Source organism: Dendrobates tinctorius, unplaced genomic scaffold (assembly GCF_039654945.1).
Source record: "Dendrobates tinctorius isolate UK_male_01 unplaced genomic scaffold, ASM3965494v1 ptg000157l, whole genome shotgun sequence".
NCBI lineage: Eukaryota > Metazoa > Chordata > Amphibia > Anura > Dendrobatidae > Dendrobates > Dendrobates tinctorius.
In genome coordinates, this window is record NW_027361824.1 from 9195096 (window position 1) to 9210976 (window position 15881).

Sequence of the window (15881 nt, forward strand, 5' to 3'; positions counted from 1 at the left end):
CCTTCCTCTGTGTCACCGTGTATGGTGGTATAGTGTGCGGGAAGGGGCACCTGAGTCTCATCAGGGTCAGAATCTGGCTCTGTACACTGCGAGGACAATGTAGTGCTCTGAGTGAATGTACCAGCAGAATCATCCATCAGCGGCTGTGCATCAGTGCACTCCATGTCAGATTCATCTTGGCCTGGGTAATTCACCATTTCACTTGATAATCCAGGCATGGTATGTGAAAACAGCTCCATGGAGTAATCAGTAGTATGGCCTGCGTCATCCTTCAATCTTGGTTGGGGTGAAGGACACAAGGAAAGGTGTGGTTCATGAACATGAGCCTCCAATGACGACTCGGTGCTTTTACTTTTTACAACTTCAGAAGAGGAGGCGATAGAGCTGGAGGCTGAGTCAGCAATGTAAGACAAAACTTTTTCCTGATGCTCTGGCTTTAAAAGCGGTTTGCCAACTCCTAGAAAACTAAGCCTTCGAAGCCTTATGGAGCCAGACGATGACGCAGGCTCAACACCTCCTGCATTCGGTCCTATTTTGCTCTTGCCACTACCATCAGATCCACCACCAACACCATCATTACCAGCTGCCAACCCCCACCCAATTCCACGGCCTCTTCCACCAGCCTTCCTCATTTTTTTGTAGAAATGTAGACAAAATCCAACAAACTATATAGTAATGTAAAACAAGGTACAAGGTGTCTATAGGACAGGGGAGATTTTGAATTTCTGCACACACTTGTGGACACTGGACACTTATGGATTGTGTGAGGCCCTCTGAATATCACAGCGCTATGTCACAGGCTCGATGGCACAGGTGTGAAAAAAGTGACTACAGGATCACAGAGATTTTGAATTTCTGCACACACCAGTGGACACTGGACACTTTTGGATTGTGTGAGGCCCACTGAATATCAGAGCGCTATGTCACAGGCAGAAATTGGCTAGTGTATCACAAACTACAAGGTGTATGTAGAATTGGGCAGAATAGGAATCTCCCTAGAGTGTAGGTCTGTAAGAACGGAACAAGTCCTCCACTTATCCTTCCACAGTGACACACAGCTTCACTGTGGCCGTGATAACAGCCGTTACACGGTACTGAGAGGAGCGTGCACGTACACGGCTGTCCGGTGTACGTAAAATTGTCAAGCTCCGTGTTTTTTAAGTATACGGACTGACACGCTGTCTCTCTATAGTTTTGAATGTGATCAAACAGCAAATATATTTAACTGAAAGCTAGACAAAACTAGTAGGTGCAGGTCTGTAAGAACGGAACATGTCCTCGACTTATTCTCAGAGTGACACACAGATAGCTTCACTGTGGCTGTGATAACAGCCGTTACACAGTACTGTGTGAGGAGCGTACACCGCTGTATGGTGTGAAAAAATGCACGCTCAGTACCTCAGCAGGACAAAAAAAAAAATTGGGATTGCTTTTAAAAAAGCAGTTTGCAGAGCAGTGGGTAAACAGCAATGCAGCTGTCAGGAAGCCTTAGAAGGCAGCCTAACAACCAACACCGCTGATCCACCACAATATAGCCTCCCCTTGCACTGCACACACAGTGACTGGTGTGTTATACAGGCAAAATCGCTAGCAGCAGAAGCAGTTTTTTTTTCTTTTTCCCTGCCTAACGCTCTCCCTACAGAATCAGCAGCAGCAACCTCTCCCTATGCTAAGATCGGCAGAATTAAGATGGCGGTCGGCGTGCACGCCCTTTTATAACCCCTGTGACGCTCACCAAAGCAAGCCAATCACTTGCATGCCCTTCTGAAAGATGGTGGTGACCCCTGCCTATGTCATCACGTTGCCCACAGTGTCCGTGGATCCTGATTGGCTGAAAAAGAGCGCATAACAAACTTTTGAAACGCGACTTTGGCGCGTAAGTCGCCGACCTCGTGGCCGACCTCATCCTAGGGTCGGGTTTCGTTTCATGAAACCCGACTGCCAAAAGTCGGCGACTTTTGAAATTTTTCGACCCGTTTCGCTCAACTCTACCGACAAATATTCACAGGCATTGTGTCATTATGGGGTCTTCCCCAGATAGATCTCTTCGCCACCAGGGAGAACAGGCAGGTGCGAAGATTCGCCTCTATAAAAATAGCAGACAATCCGGAAATTCTGGATGCCCTTCAAGTCCCATGGCGGTTCAAACTTGCATATGCATTTCCCCCAATCATACTACTACTGCAGGTGATCAGGGCAGAGAAGTCACGGATAATCTTGATAGCGCCATTCTGGCCCAGGAGGCCATGGTTTTCATGCCTACAGACAATGTCAGTGACAGACCCTTGGGTACTTCCTTCAATCCCCAAGCTCCTCTCGCAGGGGCCATTCTTCCATCCTCAAGTGGACAACCTCCACTTGACGGCTTGGAACTTGAAAGGGAAATGTTGAGAGCAAGAGGATTCTCGGAAGGGTTAGTCAATACTCTCCTGCAGAGTCGAAAGTTAGCTACGACAAAAATTTACACCAGAGTATGGAGAAAATTCCTAGAATTTCATAAGGCTCCCGACTCTAGAGAAATTCCGATAACATCAATCCTAGAGTTTCTACAGAAAGGGAAAGAATTAGGACTATCTGTTAACACACTAAAAGTCCAGGTCTCTGCTCTAGGAGCCCTTTATAGTTATAACGTGGCAGGCAATAGGTGGATAGCCAGATTCATCTCGGCCTGTGAGAGGAGTGAACCAGTACACATACCTAGAGTTCCTCCTTGGGACTTGAATCTGGTACTGGAGGCCCTTATACGACCCCCCTTTGAACCATTAAACTCAATATCCCTTAAGCACCTATCTCTCAAGAGAGTACTACTAGTGGCACTAACCTCAGCCAGAAGAGTTAGCGACATACAAGCACTCTCAATAGAACCCCCTTTTTTGTTGACATTCCAGGATCAACTAGTATTAAAACCAGACCCTTCATACTTACCAAAAGTAGCCGGGAACTTTCATAGGTCTCAAGAAATTCACCTTCCCTCATTTTTTAGTAACGCTTCTACTCCAGAGGAAGAGAAGTTCCATACACTAGACGTTAGAAGAGCAGTATTACAATATATTGAGAGATCTAGTAGTTGGAGGAAGAGTAGGGCTCTATTTGTTTCCTTCCAGGGCCAAAAGAAGGGATATGAGGTCACAAGGAGCACTCTGTCTCGGTGGATCAGAGACGCGATCAGTCTTGCATACGCGGAAAGCAATGAAGATCCTCCGGTGGGTACCAGGGCACATTCCGCCAGAGCTATGGCTTCCTCTTGGGCAGAGAGGGGAGACGTCGCAATCGAGTCTATATGTAAGGCCGCAACTTGGTCCACGCCCTCTACTTTTTATAACCACTATAGGCTTGATCTATCAGGCTCGTCTGACCTAGCTTTTGGTAGAGCGGTCCTTGACACGGTGGTCCCTCCCAGGTGAAGGTCTCTGAAAGTCTCTCCAGTGGGTGCTGTCATGGTGAAGAGTAAAAAGCCGGATTACTTACCGGTAATGCTCTTTTAATGAGTCCACGACAGCACCCGATCACTACCCTCCCTAGAAGTTAACATAATGTATATACACCACCTTAGTTGTAAAATTAATACATTTAGATTATTAAATAAATGGCCTAATAATTGGCGGTCCTCCGGGTACTCTGGAATCCAACTGAGGAGGAGAGGCGAACCGCCCTCTTTTATCTCTGTAGGTTTCCTGTTCCTATGGGCGGATCCCTCTCTCCAGTGGGTGCTGTCGTGGACTCATTAAAAGAGCATTACCGGTAAGTAAACTGGCTTTTATACGAGGTTCTCTACAAAGTTCAAACAATATAAACTTGATCCCCATCCCCCGCTTTGTAGGAAGGTCGATCTTGTGTCTCCTCCGCCATTACCTTATAGTATCAAGCTTCCCATTTTCAGGGTTTATGATTCTTTCAACCATGTCCATGAAAAATTACTTTTCTCCGAAAATGGCAACACTAAAAAAAAGTGTTTTTATTTTTTTTATTTTTTTTTTTTTTTTTTACAAACTTTCATTTTTTTAAGTGACCTAAAATGAAAAAACAAAAAAATCCTGTAATCATACTGAGTTTTATTCCATGGTCTTTATACCACAAAATGTACTGTAGAGAGGAAGCAAAAGAAACAATGGCAGAAGCTTTTTCTTTTGTTTATTTTTATTTTTTCATTTTTCACTGCATTTGAAATTTCTCCCCCTTTTTTTCCCCATACCGCATATGGCAGAGTGAATGGTGTCATTCAAAACCACAACTTGTCCTGCAAAAAAAAAAAAAAATCGTAGCTCTTGGGTGGAAAAAAGGGAAATAAATTGCAAAAAAATAATTGGCCACATGCTTTAGTAGTTATCGGATTGCCCAGCAATAAGTGCTGCACTGCTGCTTGCTTTTCATAAGCCTTTTTGATCTTTCTGTTTTCCTTTTCTTTTCATTTTTCCCTCTTGCTTTCTTTTTCTCTAGCAACCTTCCACGACAGCATAGGAGGTTGTCTCCACGCCCTAATGGGGGACAGGAAGCAAGAGAGGGGGTAGCACTACCCTGGGGGTAGATGCCTTCGCCCACAAGTGGAGATTTCGTCTGGCGTATGCCTTCCTGCCAGTTCCAATCCTTGCCGCAACCCTGAGGAAAATCCGGGAGGATCGGACCCAAACCATCCTAGTAGCCCCGCTATGGCCAAAGAGGAGCTGGTATTCTCTAATTACAGAACTACAGGTAGACGGGCCATTCCTCCTACCCCTGGAAGACGACCTTCTCTTGCAGGGCCCTCTACATCACCCAAACCTCTGGGGAATGAAGTTAGCGGCCCGGTTACTGAGACCCAGATCTTGAAGGCCAGGGGGCTATCAGAGGCAGTAATAAAAACCCTCCAGAAATCTCGGAAACCGGTCACCATTGCTATTTATAACAAAATATGGAAAAAGTTTTCCTCATGGTGTCTGCCAGATTTGCCTGACCCAGAAAACCCTAACATTTCCTGTATTCTGGATTTCTTCGAGAGGGGGCTTGAGCTAGGTCTAAAGCCTAGCACACTGAAAGTACAGGTATCGGCATTAAGCTCTATGTTCGACTGTGACTTGGCCAACCACAGGTGGATAAAAAGATTCATTACATCAGCCACTAGGCTACATCCAAAAAGGCTAGTTGCCATTCCACCATGGGACTTGAATGTGGTACTTACAGGACTCACTCAATCCCCCTTTGAGCCCCTGCCATCTTGTACTCCTCAGCTCCTCTCCTGTAAGGTGGCCTTCCTTATAGCAATAACGTCAGCAAGGCGAATAGCAGAGATCCAAGCTCTCTCAATCAGGGAACCCTACTTAACAGATGATTCCATAGTTCTTTCCCTTGATCCATCGTTCCTACCAAAGGTTGTAAAAAACATACAAAAACGCCCAATACTTTATATGAAAAAAATAGCGGTAACCGTGATAAATCAACCGCCATCATATAAATTGTTCCACTCCATAGATAATATACACACAGGAGAAAAAGAGGGAGTAGTGGATTCAAACGTAATTATAAAAATACAAAATTTATTAGTAAATGCATGCACAGAAGAGACATTACAAGTCAAAATTCAATTTTCCATAAGATCATAGGACGCAAGACAGGACAGACCCTGACGGGAAGAAAGAAGTGGACAGACTGTGCACACCAGCAATCACAGAAGCACAAATGATGCAAAAAGATCTAAAAAAAAAAAAAAATATATATATATTAATCCAATCCATGTGTATCACGGCCAAAAGAAATGTATTCATAGCCAAGAGTAAGAGGATTCCCTGCAAAAATATAGTAGAGTGCTGCTAGTGATAGCGGTAGGTAGCAACCATTAAAATACTCCCCAGATCCATAGTGGGTACATATGAGGTAACAGTGGGTTGCCTACCAAAAGTGCATAGGTGGCCTCGTGCGGACGGCGACCCCCGACTCGCGTTTCGTGCCTACTGCGGGCGCTTTCTCAAGGGAGTCAAGGCTGAGTGTGGGAAAGGACTTTTTTATATCGTGGCATCGCGATCACATGTGTGATCATGTGATATGAATGGACAAATTGGAGCTGCACTGGCGGCGCCTGCGCGCAAAGGTAACCACATCCTCTCACAGTAAGACGTGACCACGACTGTGATCACGTAATATACACTGTGTTCCAAATTATTATGCAAAAAGAGTTTAGGAGTGATAAGTTTAGAATTTTTTGTTTGTCATTTACACTCATTGCTGGTGATGTGTGTCAGGGCTCTGTATATCACTGAAAGCAATTGCAGATACCTGTGCACATTAGTTTGGCAGGTGTGTCCAAATAAAGGCAAGACTACTTAGAAGGCTGTTCCACATTATTAAGCAGCCTACATTTTTTGCCTAAACGGGAAAGAAAAAGGATGTGTCGGCTGCTGAGAAGCAACAAATTGTGGAGTATTTAGGTCAAGGCATGACTACAATCAACATTGCCAAGACACTTCATAGAATCATAGAATCGTAGAGTTGGAAGGGACCTCCTGGGCCATCTGGTCCAACCCCCTGCTCAAAGCAGGATTCTCTAAATCATCCCAGTCAGATGTCTGTCCAGCCTCTGTTTGAAGACTTCCATTGAAGGAGAACTCACCACTTCTCGTGGCAGCCTGTTCCACTCATTGATCACTCTAACTGTCAAAAAGTTTTTTCTAATATCTAATCTGTGTCTCTTCCCATTCAGTTTCATCCCATTGCTTCTAGTCTTTCCTTGTGCAAATGAGAATAAAGTTGATCCTTCTACAATGTGACAGCCCTTTAGATATTTGTAGACAGCTATTAAGTCTCCTCTCAGTCTTCTCTTTTGCAAACTAAACATTCCCAAATCCTGCAACCTTTCCTCATAAGACAGGGTTTGCAGACCGGTCACCATTCTGGTCGCTCTTTTCTGAACTTGCTCCAGTTTGTTGATGTCTTTTTTAAAATGTGGTGCCCAAAACTGGACACAATATTCCAGATGAGGTCTGACCAAAGAGGAGTAGAGGGAAATAATGACTTCACGTGATCTAGACTGTATGCTTCTGTTAATACATCCTAGAATTGCATTTGCCTTTTTTGCTGCTGCATCACACTGTTGACTCATATTCAGTCTGTGATCTATTAGTATACCCAAGTCTTTTTCACATGTGCTGTCACTTAGCCCTATTCCTCCCATTCTATATATGCTTTTTTCATTTTTATTGCCCAGATGTAGTACTTTGCATTTCTCCCTGTTAAAAACCATTCTGTTAGTTGCTGCCCACTTCTCCAGTTTATTTAAATCTTTTTGAATCCTCTCTCTCTCTTCTCTAGTATTAGCTATCCCTCCTAGCTTTGTGTCATCAGCAAATTTAATCAGTTTACCCTCAATTCCTTCATCTAAATCGTTGATAAAGATGTTGAACAATACAGGGCCCAGGACAGAGCCCTGTGGTACCCCACTTGAGACATTCTTCCAACTGGATGTGCAGCCATTTACGACCACTCTTTGGGTCCGATCACTAAGCCAGTTATGAATCCACCTAACAGTTGCCTTGTCCATTCCATACTTAGTCATTTTTTCAATAAGGATTGTATGAGAGACTTTGTCAAATGCTTTGCTGAAGTCAAGATATACTATATCTACAGCATTTCCTTGATCCACCCAATCAGTGATACCGTCATAGAAGGAAATTAAGTTAGTCTGACATGACTTATTAGTTAGAAACCCATGCTGACTCTGTTTAATCACTTCATTCTTATCCAGGTATTGACATACATGTTGTTTAATAATTTGTTCAAAGATCTTTCCTGGTATAGAAGTCAGACTCACCGGCCTATAGTTGCCTGGGTCCACCTTCTTCCCCTTTTTGAAGATAGGAACAACATTTGCTCTTCTCCAGTCTTCTGGCACTTCTCCTGTTCTCCAAGAATTTTCAAAGATTATGGAGAGGGGTTCAAAAATTTCTTCTGCTATCTCCTTCAGTACTCTGGGGTGTAATTCATCTGGACCTGGAGACTTGAATTCATTTAGGTTAGCTAAGTGTTTCCTCACTATCTTTCTGTTTATAGATATCCTGGATTCTTCTATTCCCTTAATAGGACAGTGAATAACAGTTGATGTTGCATTTCCTTTCTGAGAGAAAACAGATGCAAAATAGGAATTTAAAAGTTCAGCCTTCTCAACATCCTGTCTTACCATTTCATCATTTTCATCCTGTAAAAATCCTATAGCATCTTTGACTTTTCTTTTACTTTTGACATATCCCCAAAATCCTTTATTATTGCTTTTGACATCTCTTGCAAGCCTCAGTTCATTTTCAGCTTTAGCTAATCTGATTTGTGCCCTGCAGGTTCTGCAGACAGCATTATATTCTTCTTTAGATATGCCTCCCTCTTTCCATTTTATAAACATTTTTTTCTTCCTTTTTAGCATGTGCTTAAGTTCTGTGTTCATCCATCCTGGTTTCCTTAAATGCTTCCTATTCTTCCCTCTTTTCGGAATTGTTAACAACTGTGCTTTGAGAATTTCATTTTTCAAAATTTCCCATCCTTCCTGGACATTTTTGTCTTTAAGGATATCCAGCCATTGGATCCCTCCAATTCTCTTTCTGAATCCCTTAAAATCTGCCTTTCTGAAATCTAACCTTGACGTCTGAGTCTTCACAGGTCTTCCACCTCTAGTAATCGAAAATTCTAAAATAGCATGGTCGCTACCTCCTAGGGTCCCAGCCACTTTTACCTCCTCAACCATTTCCTCCCTGTTTATAAGGATTAGATCCAAGGTAGCAGTTCCCCTTGTTTTCTCCCTTACCTTTTGGAAGATAAAGTTGTCAGCAAGAGAGGATAAGAATTTCCTTGACCTGTTAGTTTTGCCTGAGAGAGATTCCCAACAAATGTCTGGATAGTTGAAATCTCCCATGACAACTATGTCATATTTTTTGGAGAACTTGGCCATCTGATGCATAAAGAGTTCATCTATATCTTTAGCTTGCACAGGCGGCCTGTAGTAAATGCCTACAATGGTGTCCTTTCCATTGTTCTGTCTTTGTATTCTTACCCAAACAGTTTCCACAGAACTCCCAGTCTCTGAAGCTTCAATCTCTGTGCAGATATACGCGTTTCGAACATACAATGCGACACCCCCTCCTCGTTTATCAAGTCTGTTTCTTGCAAATAAGTTGTATCCTTCTAGTCTTGTATTCCAATCATGTGTATTGTCCCACCAAGTTTCAGTGATTCCAATTACATCATATTTCTGTTCCTGTGTTAGTAGTTCCAATTCTCCTTGTTTGTTGCCCATGCTTTGTGCATTAGTATAGAAACATTTTAGTTTGTGATTGGTTTCTCTTTCTCCAATATTTTTATTAATTAGATTCTTTCGTCTTTGTTCTTCCTTTCCACTTCTAATAGCAGAGTTCTCAATAGCATTTGTCAGGTGTATGGCTTTTTCTGGTCTTTTGCTTCCCTTCCCATGTTGTTCTAGTTTAAAGCTCTCCTTACAAGTGTAGCAAGGCGACTTCCAAATACCTGCTTTCCAGTCTTCGTAAGGTGCACCCCATCTCTAGCAAGTAGTCCATCGTATAAGTAGTTCACTCCGTGATCCAGAAATCCAAATCGTTGCCGACGGCACCATCGACGTAGCCAGTTGTTCACCTGCAGAATCTTATTCCACCTCCTTGTTCCATGGCCATCCACTGGGAGGATGGAAGAGAAGACCACCTGCGCTCCCAGTTCTTTCACTTTCTTGCCTAAGTCTTCAAAGTCTCTGCAGATGATTTCCAGGTCGTTTCTTGCGGTGTCATTTGTCCCCACATGTAGTAGCAGGAATGGGTAGTCATCTGTAGGTCTGAAGAGTCCTGATATCCTGTCAGACACATCTTTAATTTTTGCACCTGGAAGACAGCACATTTCTCTTGTAGTTATATCCGGTCTGCAGATAGCGGCCTCTGTTCCTCTCAGCAGGGAATCCCCATGACCACCACTCTCCGTTTCTTCTTCACAACATTTTTCTTTCTCCATCCAGGAGGACTCTGAAGGCGTACAAGGTTGCTGTTTTTTGGCAAAGTCTTATCCTGATGTATTTCTTCATCGTTTTCCTGCGTGAGAGCCTGGTACTGGTTTCTGAGCAGTATGGGTGCTGACTGCCTCCTGATCCTCCTGCTTTTCTGGGTCACATGTCTCCATTCCTCTGTTTCTTCAGGTGCACTTCGAATTTCTTCTCTTTCTGTAACATGAAGAGATAATTCTGCTCTGTCCAAGAACTCTTCACCTTCCTTAATGATCTTCAACGTAGCCAACCTCTCTTCGAGATTTTGCAACTTTTCCTCCAACAGGGACACAAGCTTGCATTTGTGGCATGTGAAGTTTGGCTTTTCCACTGGTAAATCTGTGAACATGTAGCAAGAAATGCAGCTCACCAAATGGCTCCTGGCCTCTTCCATCTTGAGATTTCTTAAACACGATGAAAGATGAGCCAAAAGACTCTTCACTTATCCCAGAAGGCACTGGGAATATGCAAATGATCTCCTCAAGACTCTTCCCCTGGTTTTCCGATTTCCTCTTTTCAGCTGCAACGGCCAAAACCCAGTGATCGTTGAGCTCGCGGAGACTCTTCACTTATCCCAGAAGGCACTGGGAATATGCAAATGATCTCCTCAAGACTCTTCCCCTGGTTTTCCGATTTCCTCTTTTCAGCTGCAACGGCCAAAACCCAGTGATCGTTGAGCTCGCGGAGACTCTTCACTTATCCCAGAAGGCACTGGGAATATGCAAATGATCTCCTCAAGACTCTTCCCCTGGTTTTCCGATTTCCTCTTTTCAGCTGCAACGGCCAAAACCCAGTGATCGTTGAGCTCGCGGAGACTCTTCACTTATCCCAGAAGGCACTGGGAATATGCAAATGATCTCCTCAAGACTCTTCCCCTGGTTTTCCGATTTCCTCTTTTCAGCTGCAACAGCCAAAACCCAGTGATCGTTGAGCTCGCGGAGACTCTTCACTTATCCCAGAAGGCACTGGGAATATGCAAATGATCTCCTCAAGACTCTTCCCCTGGTTTTCCGATTTCCTCTTTTCAGCTGCAACGGCCAAAACCCAGTGATCGTTGAGCTCGCGGAGACTCTTCACTTATCCCAGAAGGCACTGGGAATATGCAAATGATCTCCTCAAGACTCTTCCCCTGGTTTTCCGATTTCCTCTTTTCAGCTGCAACGGCCAAAACCCAGTGATCGTTGAGCTCGCGGAGACTCTTCACTTATCCCAGAAGGCACTGGGAATATGCAAATGATCTCCTCAAGACTCTTCCCCTGGTTTTCCATCGTGATCATCGCACAATCAAGAAGTATGTAGCTGATTTCCAGCACACACGTGTGCATGCTGATAAGGAAAGATTGAGGACTCTTTCAAACAGGCAATTGCGTCAGGTTAAAAGAGCAGCTGCAAAAATGCCTTGTCATAGCAGCAGACAAGTTTTTGAAGCTGCTGGTGCCTCCAACGTCCCCCGAACAACAAGACGCAGGGTCCTTCAGAGGTTTGCAGCTGTGCGTAAGCCATCCTGTCGACCACCTCTATCCACTGCACACAAGCAGAAACTGCTCCAGTGGGCCAAACGATACATGAAGACTGAGTGCCGTGCAACACTCGATGGTCTAGATGGATGGAGTGGAGGATGGCTGGTTGATGGATACCCCATGAAAACACGGCTAAGGTGCCAACAAGGAGGAGGTGGAGTAATGTTTTGGGCTGGAATCATGGGGAGAGAGATTGTCAGCCCCTGTAGGATCCCTGAAGGGGGAAAGATTAACTCCATAATCTATGTGGAGTTTCTAAAACAGCACTTCCATGGTTCAAGAGGAAGAACCGTGCTTTCCGCAGCAAGATCATTTTCATGCCTGATAATGCACTGTCTCATGCTGCAAATAACACATCTGCATCTCTGGCTGCTATGGGCATAAGAGGACAAACTTTTGGTGTGGCCACCATCTTCCCCTGACCTCAACACCATTGAGAACCTCTGGAGCATCATCAAAAGGAGCGTCTATGATGGCGGGAGGCAGTTCACATCTAATCAACAGCTCTGGGAGGGTATTCTGTCCACAGGCAAAACAATTGAAGCACAAACCATCCAAAAACTGACAAATTCAATGGACGAGAGAGTTCAGAAGCTTCTTTCCAACAAGGGGTCTTATGTGCAAATGTAACATCACCCAGAAGAAAGTTTTGACTTGAAAACTGTTTGATTTCATTTTGTAATAAGCTGATAATGCTTATAATTTCACAACTGACCATTTTTTTGTTCAAAATAAAAATAAAAAGGTTGAAAACTCTGCTGTGCATAATAATTTGGAACATGCATTTTGAGGGTTTCTTATTTTTAAAAAAAATGTTTTCATAGGCAGTTTGTTCAAAAACATTGCAATTATACTAGAATATTAGATGACTGGAATATAACAATGACTGCACTTCATATAGGTAATTTAGAGAGAATATGAGGAAATATTTTTTGCTTAATAATTTGGAACAGTGTATGGATCGGATCCAAGCCACAATAGCGGCGCATGCGCCATGTAGCAGCCAGGTTCTCTGACAGTGGGACAGGCATCAGGCATCAGGGCGCATGTGCCGGGGAAAAATCCCCAACACGTACCCGAGGCACAACAGACACCCACCTCCATGCAGAGGTTATCCAGAGAACATAGGCCATGCGCGCCGCGGTGGAATAGGGATTCACATGAGTAGTGAGATACAAAGACTGGGTCAAGGAAATGCTGTAGATATAGTATATCTTGACTTCAGCAAAGCATTTGACAAAGTATCTCATACAATCCTTATTGAAAAAATGACTAAGTATGGAATGGACAAGGCAACTGTTAGGTGGATTCATAACTGGCTTAGTGATCGGACCCAAAGAGTGGTCGTAAATGGCTGCACATCCAGTTGGAAGAATGTCTCAAGTGGGGTACCACAGGGCTCTGTCCTGGGCCCTGTATTGTTCAACATCTTTATCAACGATTTAGATGAAGAAATTGAGGGTACACTGATAAAATTTGCGGATGACACAAAGCTAGGAGGGATAGATAATACTAGAGGAGAGAGAGAGGATTCAAAAAGATATAAATAAACTGGAGAAGTGGGCAGCAACTAACAGAATGGGTTTTTAACAGGGAAAAATGCAAAGTACTACATCTGGGCAATAAAAATAAAAAAGCATATACAGAATGGGAGGAATAGGCCTAAGCAACAGCACATGTGAAAAAGACTTGGGTATACTAATAGATCACAGACTGAATATGAGTAAACAGTGTGATGCAGCAGCAAAAAAGGCAAATGCAATTCTAGGATGTATTAACAGAAGCATACAGTCTAGATCATGTGAAGTCATTATTTCCCTCTACGCCTCTTCGGTCAGACCTCATCTGGAATATTGTGTCCAGTTTTGGGCACCACATTTTAAAAAAGACATCAACAAACTGGAGAAAGTTCAGAAAAGAGCGACCAGAATGGTGATCTGTGTTGTGAGTTCATTTTTCCCTTCACCATTGAGGTCTGATGAACTCCCTCCTCTGGTGAAGGAAGGTAGTGAGGCTGATTACCAAACACCTGGGCAGCTAGATAATGACTGGGTGGCTGGAATTGAGGACTGGATATAAGGCTGCCGACGCCCTTCTTCCTGGCTGGTGATTTTCCTGCTGGATTCTTGGAGACCAGTCTGATTCCTGCATCTCAAAGCTAAGTTTTTCTGCTCTGCTTTGTACTCTTCAGTTTTGTTTTTGTTTTGCCTTGTTTTTTGGGAGTTCTGCCATCCCCGGCCGGGGGTGAGCTGAATTCCATTTTTGTCGTTGATCTTTTGCTCTGTCTTCAGAATATACCTGAGTGCTGATATAGTCTTTTGAAGCCTAGCGACTTCAGGGCCTGTTTTTCCTATCAGTCGGTTGGCTCATTTTGATAGGGTTTTTGCGGATGGTAGACAGCAGCTTTCCTATCCTGTCCTATGTAGTTAGCTTGGGCCCCATCATTTGCTCAACCTATCTTTCTATCTGTGTTAGTGTTTTCATCTTGCTTCACCGTCATTATATGTTGGGGGCTGCCTATTGCTTTGGGGTCTGCTCTGGGGCAGTTTAGTTTTTCCCCTTTCTGTCTTTAGGCTATGTAGTTCTCTGGCTGTGATCGAGGGGTCTAGGGCTCCATAGGAACCCCCCACGGCTACTGCTAGTTGTTGTGGATAGGTTCAGGGGTCTGCAATCCGATAGCTGCCAACCTCTGGTTTTTCTGGACTTGGCTGGTATTTTGTTTTTTCCTCCTTCGGTGACTCATCATAACAGACCGGTTTGCAAACCCTGTCTTATGAGGAAAGGTTGCAGGATTTGGGAATGTTTAGTTTGCAAAAGAGAAGACTGAGCGGAGACTTAATAGCTGTCTATAAAGATCTCAAGGGCTGTCACATTGTAGAAGGATCAACTTTATTCTCATTTGCACAAGGAAAGACTAGAAGCAATGGGATGAAACTGAATGGGAGGAGACACAGATTAGATATTAGAAAAAACTTTTTGACAGAGTGATCAATGAGTGGAACAGGCTGCCACGAGAAGTGGTGAGTTCTCCTTCAATGGAAGTCTTTAAACAGAGGCTGGAGTTCATTTTTCCCTTCACCATTGAGGTCTGATGAACTCCCTCCTCTAGTGAAGGAAGGTAGTGAGACTGATTACCAAACACCTGGGCAGCTAGATGATGACTGGGTGGCTGGAATTGAGGACTGAATATAAGGCTGCCGACGCCCTTCTTCCTGGCTGGTGATTTTCCTGCTGGATTCTTGGAGACCAGTCTGATTCCTGCATCTCAAAGCTAAGTTTTTCTGCTCTGCTTTGTACTCTTCAGTTTTGTTTTTGTTTTGCCTTGTTTTTTGGGAGTTCTGCCATCCCCGGCCGGGGGTGAGCTGAATTCCATTTTTGTCTCTGATCTGTTGTTCTTTTGCTCTGTCTTCAGAATATACCTGAGTGCTGATATAGTCTTTTGAAGCCTAGCGACTTCAGGGCCTGTTTTTCCTATCAGTCGGTTGGCTCATTTTGAAAGGGTTTTTGCGGATGGCAGACAGCAGCTTTCCTATCCTGTCCTATGTAGTTAGCTTGGGCCCCATCATTTGCTCAACCTATCTTTCTATCTGTGTTAGTGTTTTCATCTTGCTTCACCGTCATTATATGGTGGGGGGCTGCCTATTGCTTTGGGGTCTGCTCTGGGGCAGTTTAGTTTTTTCCCTTTCTGTCTTTAGGCTATGTAGTTCTCCGGCTGTGATCGAGGGGTCCAGGGCACCGTAGGAACCCCCCATGGCTACTGCTAGTTGTGGATAGGTTCAGGGGTCTGCAATCCGATAGCTGCCAACCTCTCTGGTTTTTCTGGACTTAGCTGGTATTTTGTTTTTTCCTCCTTCGGTGACTCATCATAACAGGCAACACAGTGGCCTCATGGGAAAGATCCCAAAACTGGACCTCTGGATCCAAAGGGGCTGGCAATCACAGGGGCATAGTGGCTCTTTACCAAGAGATCCCTGAGATTCTTAGATCTCCTTGCAGTCATTATCGGATGGTCACCAATAACCATACTCGAGGAAGGCTCCGAGCTCAAAACTGCCCAATGTCTGGAAAGTATCCTCCTCATGTGATCCCACTCATGATTAAATGGTCGAGATAAAACTGATGGGATTAGACCCATCCTTCCCTCTACCTCTGCTTGTGGCGCCAGCTCTAGGGTACAACAGATCTTTACGGGCAGTAGCCCTGGCCCTGTCGTACCCCCTCCCTATACACCTGTTGCTGTATCCTCGATCGCGGAAACGTGCCCGCAGATCTCCGGCACTACCAAAGGTTGAGTCTGACTTCCATGGATCACAGAATGTAATTCTTCCCTCATTTTGTCAAAACCCAGCAAACCCTAAAGAAGAGGT

General features: G+C 44.1%; 1 protein-coding gene across 3 annotated transcripts in view; it reads left to right on the forward strand.

The window, feature by feature from the left end:
* LOC141051551 (piwi-like protein 1) overlaps nucleotides 1-15881 on the forward strand; it is an 87673-nt gene that overhangs the window by 13003 nt on the left and 58789 nt on the right. The window lies entirely within an intron of this gene.